The sequence below is a fragment of the Ailuropoda melanoleuca genome, chromosome 7, assembly GCF_002007445.2.
Source record: "Ailuropoda melanoleuca isolate Jingjing chromosome 7, ASM200744v2, whole genome shotgun sequence".
NCBI classification, from domain to species: Eukaryota; Metazoa; Chordata; class Mammalia; order Carnivora; family Ursidae; genus Ailuropoda; species Ailuropoda melanoleuca.
In genome coordinates this window covers 36,986,151-36,993,117 of record NC_048224.1, presented here as the reverse complement: position 1 = coordinate 36,993,117, position 6,967 = coordinate 36,986,151, and the positions used below count along the sequence as shown (strand labels likewise).

The window sequence follows — 6,967 nt, the reverse complement described above, 5'->3', positions numbered from 1 at the left end:
CACAATGTTATTAGTGAAGGCTGTGATGTTTGCTTAATGTTTCCATTTTAGTTCATCAATCTTGTCCATCTACAGTGTCTAAATAAAGTTAGACTTGGCTAGGGAGCGCATTATAAAGAACTTGTTAGCTGCTTTTAACCAAATGCTATTAGATCACCATTAAAAGGGGGAAGGAGCCCATAAAATTAAAATAAAACTACCTCTCCACCTCAAAAAAAAAAAAAAAAACCACCCACACCCTTGCAGCTACCTTCATTCATAGCTCTTTATACTTAAACCATAATGGGGGAAGTGAATAAAAGCAGAGACGGGCCACTGCTTTTAAATGTTTTGAAATAATCCCAATGGTACTTCTAGTCTCCGATCATGCTTTGTAACAGTGAATCAGGACAAGACATAGATCTGCTAATGTGTACTTAGTCACCAAAGGACTGAAGATGTCTGGGATTTTATTCTGTAATGTTTCTAAGACTGTGTCCATTAAATGCAAACAAAAAAGGAAGAAGTCTTGGCAGATGAGGAGAAATGATGCATACTTGATGATTGATTTTAAATATTATTCATGGCATATAGCTAGTCCATGCTCTAGCTGTTTCTATGGCTTGGGCTTCATTGGTCTTGCACTGCTCTGCTCCATCATTTGCTAATGGATTGTCTGGACTGGAAGGACTTAACAAAGCCTGGATCAGTAGCAGAACTGTGCAGATCTGCAGTGCTGGGGACCACTTATCTTTTCAACATATCTAAACATATTTTTTTCAACTTGACTACATTAGGATGATAAATTTTGGTAATGAAATATACGTTAGGGGCTGCCATTGGGTATTCTTCTGGAAAGAATAGTTCAAGTTTAGAAGTCCTTCCTTCCTGGTGCCTGGGTGTCTCAGTCCATTAAGTGTCTGTCTTCAGCTCAGGCCCCAGCATGAGGCCCCTGCTCGCAGGGAGCCTGCTTCTCCCTCTCCTCCCCACTTATGCTCTCTCTTGCTATATTTCTCTCTGTCTCTCAAATAAATAAAATCTTAAAAACAAAGAGTCCTTCCCTCAAAGGGGGAAATCCTGGGGGCTATCAATGACCACATGAAAATATGGGCATTGCTTCCATCTGGTTCTGCTTTAATATCAGGAACTGGTTCTGCCAGCAACCGCTGGGTTTCCTTGATAAATCCTTCAGGGCAGCCTGGCCATCTTGTCAGATCCTGAGTTTGGCCTCTGGTCTTAACTCTGGTTTTCTATACCTTGTCATTTAGCCACAATCTTTGATGTTGTGTTTCCAACATTTCATATATGCTTTTTGATTTTGTGGGATTGTTTTCACAGTTGAAAACATAATTAACTATCTAAATGTACTACTATGGCTTAAAGATTTGACACTTTTAGCACCCCTAAGTACCCTCATTTTTCTCAAATATATTGTTTGTAAATCTCACAGATCTTATCAATAGTATTAATGTTTTAATTTTTTCTACCATCCATTTTTTTTAAATACTAAGGGTAAAGAAACAATGCTTCTCAAAAATCTTAGCCTTGGATTTTTAGCATTTTTTCAAATGAAACCTTAGGTGCAAGCCCAGTAAGTAAAGCAGAGCACTGTAGCATGCTGTGGTTGGAACAGCAGGTGTGTGTTTTGGGGGCGGGGGGATTGGGAAGGGAGTACAGGGTCTGTGAGGGGAGCAGACAGATGGCTGTCAACTCAACATGTAAAAAGTCAGTGAGTTACTGAAATAAACTATTCACACAGGATATAGACCCTTCTTTTGGGTCAAAGAAGGTGGTGCTGCTAAAACTGTTGTTGATTTGCAGGTGGTGCCACCGTGATGTTTTTGAGTTGATATTACAATAGCCTGAAATTACTTGTTGAAAGTTGATTTATGACTGTCAAAGTGAAATATACAAATCTGTGGGGTGGTTGGCCTGATTGGTCCCTGCTGGATTCTTAAATCCCATAGTGGACAGTCCTGGAGGGAGGCTCTGTTTGTTTTGTCCTATGAGAACATGCCTATAATTTGGGGGTGGAGGAAGAGAACTACAGATAAAGACACTTCACTCCATGCTCAACAACTTGGTTTTATTTCCTCACCATCGAATTCCCTGAAGATTGCGGATGATTTTTCTGGCCAGGTTTTCCCCATAAACCAAGACAATGAAGTATGGGACACTTGTTAAACACATAAAAGTGGACTACAGAGCTCTTGAATACCCTCCTTCCCTGCTCCCTACTCTCTTGTCCCACTTGGCGTGTTTGGCATGATGATGGGGAGGGCAGAGCTCCAGCATCCCAGGTAGGCATGAGTGACACCATATTAATAAATGAGTATTTTATTAATGGTGAAGAAGAAGTTCCCACTTTTCCAAATGATCTGATTTCAGTGAAAGGGCAAATACTAAGATTCCTGTGTAAGTGAATGGTTTATGAAATCGTCCCGCAAATGAAAGCAGATAAACAGGTTATCAGACCCCATCCTTCTTTCCCATCAGCATTCAGCTTCTTTGGCTCTGCACAGTGGCATTTAGTTTCCAAAGAAAATGAAAAAAAAGGTGGGAAGAAGGGTACCAGGTTTAGCTTTATTTACCATATGATTGGTACTGAATGCTTTAAACATTTATTTAAATGGTAGAATTTACTTTTCTATTCAAATATTAGATAACCCAGGCTCAGAGAGGTAGAGCATTTGCTGAAAGTCACAAAGCTGGTAACTAGGCATTACTCTAAAATCCATTTGCTTACGTAACACTAGGAAAATACTCTCAACATATGAGTGAGTGGTTTCTACTTAGGATCCCTATAGCCCTTTGTACACAGTAGAATATAATACACACCATGACTTGTGTTATGCACCTGTTTGTCTTCCTCACTGTACGTAGGTTCCGTGAGCCTAGGGACCAAGGCAGATACTTTTGGTTCTCCTCCCATCAGACTCCCCTTTCTTCTTTGCCAGTAGGACTTATCTCGTTGTCTAGAATATATCACATGACTACACCTAGCTGCAAGGAAGATTGGGAAATGTAGTCTTTAAGTGGGTCATTTCTGCCCTTAATAAAAATTGAGTTCTGGGGCACCTGGGTGGCTCAGTCAGTTAAGCATCTGACTCTGATTTTGGCTCAGGTCACGATATCAGGGTCATGAGATTGAGCTCCATATTGGGCTCTGCGCTCAGGGCAGAGTCTGCTTGAGATTTTCTCTCCCTCTCCATCACTCTAAAATAAATAACTATCCTTTTAAAAAAAGTTGAATTCTATTGATAAGAAAGGAGGGGAGTTTGGATATGGGGTACAAAGCTTTTCTGTATAGAGTACTTAAAAAATATATATTTTAGGGGCACCTCGGTGGCTCAGTCGGTTAAGCATTTGACTCTTGATTTTGGCTCAGGTCATGATCTCAGGTTCTGGGATGGAGCCTGAGTCGGGGGTGGGGGTGGGGGTCCCTGCTCGGTGGGGAGTCTGCTTCTCCCTTTGCCTTTCCCCTTGCTTATGTTCTCTCTCTCTCTCAAATAGATAAATAAAATCTTCAAAAAATTTATATTTTAAAATACCTTAAAAAAATAAAATACCCTTTTAGGAAGGGCACATTTTTTTTTTTTTTAGCTTCCTTTCTTCTCCTTTTTCTCTTTAACTTACCGTAATACACATATACGTTACTTCTAGGCATTGGGTTTAGAACTTGGCAGAAACCTCTGTGGAGGCAGCACCCTCCTTACTTTTCCTGACAATTCCTTTCTGAGGTCAGGAGTGGGTTCTATTCACTTTCTGCCTGGAAGGGGCTTTCACCCTCTGCCCAAGATCTGGAAATGACACTTTGATCCCTGGTAAGTGATCCCCTCAAAGCTGTGTTTGCCTCATCCTTGCTTTCTAAAGCATTTCTTCAGTCTTAACAAGTTCTTCTCATATGTTCAAAACACAGTTCAATGTGATTTTCACCTCATTTGCAAAGGTCTATTGAGAAATGTGGGGGAAGAGGTATTTGTCATAGCTATTGCAATTTCCTGGAAACTATTTATGATATGATTAGCCCGTTTGGAGAAGAGAGACTCTGAGCAAGTGGTAAGAATAAAAGTATTTCCCATTTAGGAAAAAAAAATTCACTCATTCACTTATTTATTTATTTATTTTTTAAGATTTTATTTATTTATGTGACAGAGACAGAGATAGAGACAGCCAACGAGAGAGGGAACACAAGCAGGTGGAGTGGGAGAGGAAGAAGCAGGCTCATAGCGGAGGAGCCTGATGTGGGGCTCGATCCCATAACGCCAGGATCACGCCCTGAGCCGAAGGCAGACACCCAACTGCTGTGCCACCCAGGCGCCCCCACTTATTTATTTAAATTTTTCCAGCGGTTTCTTTGATTCTTGGGAAGGCTTTGAGGGACTTTTTGAAATTTTAGGCAATTTTCAAAGACTTCTCCAGTTGTTTTCCACAGGAAATGTAAAAGTACACATTTAATTTTAGTTCATTTGGAGGTATTTCAGGAAAACAGAATGTGGAAATAGGGAGAAATGTATAAATAAATAAACTTTTTAAAAAAAATCAGGACATAAGTCATTTTGTGCTCTTTTACTAAAACCCAGTTAATACTAATCATGCCTGCCATTAATTATTTGAGTTCAACTGTCTTTTGGCAGGCAGGATTGCTTGGTAAGCTGGCTCTGTAGGGCAGGGTTATGGTATTGGATTCATCTTAGTAATTTTAATAACCAGCACAGAGATAAGCACAACCAGGGGCCTGAGACATATGTGTAGACTTGAATGGGCACCAACAGTAGAAAGTGTTTCATTAATGCACCTAATTGTTTCATGTCTTAAAACTTTGATGAGACTCTTACAAACTTCTGGCCATTCTTGGGGGGAAATCAATTTGCAAGTTAATTAACTAGCCTCACATATATTATTTATTCAGTTCTAATTGTTTATGAACTTTATGCAGATGGTTTTGCTCTGAATGAGAGAATCAGTGTCCATAAATTGTGAAAATATTTGATTTCTCTGCACTCTGCTTATGTGTCTGTATTGTGCATATTATGGCAGGACCCAAGGTTAACAAATTATTTTGACACAGAGAATCGTAATCAGGAATTTCCACCTAAGTAAGGATGTAAGCAATTCTCCACAGTGATGGTATAAATAGAAATTTGAATTTGTTAATTGGCAAAATAGGTCACTTCCATTAGGTCAGTCTTATAGCCAATGGGGAATCTTTTGACTATCTAATTAAAAATATCAGCAATTAGGGACATCTTGTAGTGGCTGTGAAATAATAGAAAAAACTATATTAATTAAACCTTTTTAATTTCCTAAGTGATAAGAACACTAGGAGCATCTTTTGTTCTAATATTTGTTCTTTGATCCTGATTCCTGACGTAGAGCTCCTAAATCCCTTATAATTTCCTGGGTAATAGCAATGTCTTTTGTTTTAACAAGATGACCTCTCTCGGTGGGCTCCTGGATGGGGTCTGGTCGCCAGAAGGACCAAGCCATGATTAGATGCTTGGAATTTTCAGCTCCACCCCCTGTTTTCCAGAGAGGGGAAAGGGACTGGAAATGAAGTTAATGATCCATTATGCCTCTGTGATGAAGCCTCCATAAAAATCTCGAAAGTATGGGGTTTGGAGAACTTCTAGGTTAGTGAACACATCCACTTATCGGGAGGGTCACACGCCCCTACTCCACGGGGACAGAAGTTCCCAGACCTTCCCCTAAGTATCTCTTCATCTGGTTGTTCATCTGTATCCTTTATTTTATCCTTTATTACATAATAAACTGGCAAGTGTTTCCCTGAATTCTGTGAGCTGTTCTAGCAAATAATTGAACCTGAGGAAGGGGTAGTAGGAACCTTCTATTTAGAACCCATTGGTGAGAAGCACAGGTCACAACCTGGACTGGCTGTTGACGTCTGAAGTGGTGGTGGTGGGGGCGGGCAGTCTTGCGTGGCTGAGACCTCCACCTGTGGGATCTGACGCCATCTCCGGGTAGATCGTGTCAGAAATGAGTTAAATTGTAGGACATCAGGCTGGCGTCACAGAACTGACTGGTGTGGGAGAAAGACCCACACGCACCTGGTGGCAGAAGTGTTGTGAGTGTGGCAGTAGTGGGAGAGTACAGGAGACACACAGGAGGAGTAGAGGTCTTCTTTACGGTAGCCCACGGAGATAGAGTCAGGTTTGCCACATATTTGAAACACTTCTTTGTTAAAGTATAATTACATAGAGAAAAATGTAAAAATCAAAAGTGTAGAGATTAAATTTTTATAAATGAAATCTACTCATGTAATTAGCACTCTGATTAAGAAACAGAATATGACCAGGGGCGCCTGGATGGCTCAGTCGGTTAAACATCCAGCTCTTGATTTCAGCTCGGGTCATGATCTCAGGGTTGTGGGATTAAGCCCTGTGTTGGGCTCCCTGCTGAGTGTGGAGCCTGCTTGAGATTCTCCCTCCTTCTCCTTCTGCCCCTTCCCACTCACACGCTCTTGCTGTCTCTCAAAAACAAGCAAACAAAAACACAAAAGAAGCCCAGCAAAAAACCACAACAGAACGTGACTAGTACCCTAGAAAATTCAGTCATGCTCCCTTGCAGGCTGCCACTGTTTTGTTTTGTTTTGTTTTGTTTTTGATAGACACACAAGCACACCTTTTTTTTTTTTTTAAAGATTTTATTTTTATTTATTCGACAGAGATAGAGACAGCCAGCGAGAGAGGGAAACACAAGCAGGGGGAGTGGGAGAGGAAGAAGCAGGCTCATAGCAGAGGAGCCTGATGTGGGGCTCGATCCCGTAACGCCGGGATCACGCCCTGAGCCGAAGGCAGATGCTTAACCGCTGTGCCACCCAGGTGCCCCAAGCACACCTTTTTCTTAGGCACCAGTCCCTTTTAGTTTCCATCTATTCTTAATACCGTCTAAAAGTAAATGAGTTCTGACATTTCTAGTGAGCCCCCAGGTGGAAAAGATGCCACTGGTTAGCAGGCCACACTCGGAG

General features: G+C 41.0%; 1 pseudogene; it reads right to left on the bottom strand.

Moving 5' to 3' along the window:
* Positions 1-549: 549 nt before the first annotated feature.
* LOC100473686 lies at positions 550-5,954 on the bottom strand (annotated as a pseudogene).
* Positions 5,955-6,967: the final 1,013 nt, after the last annotated feature.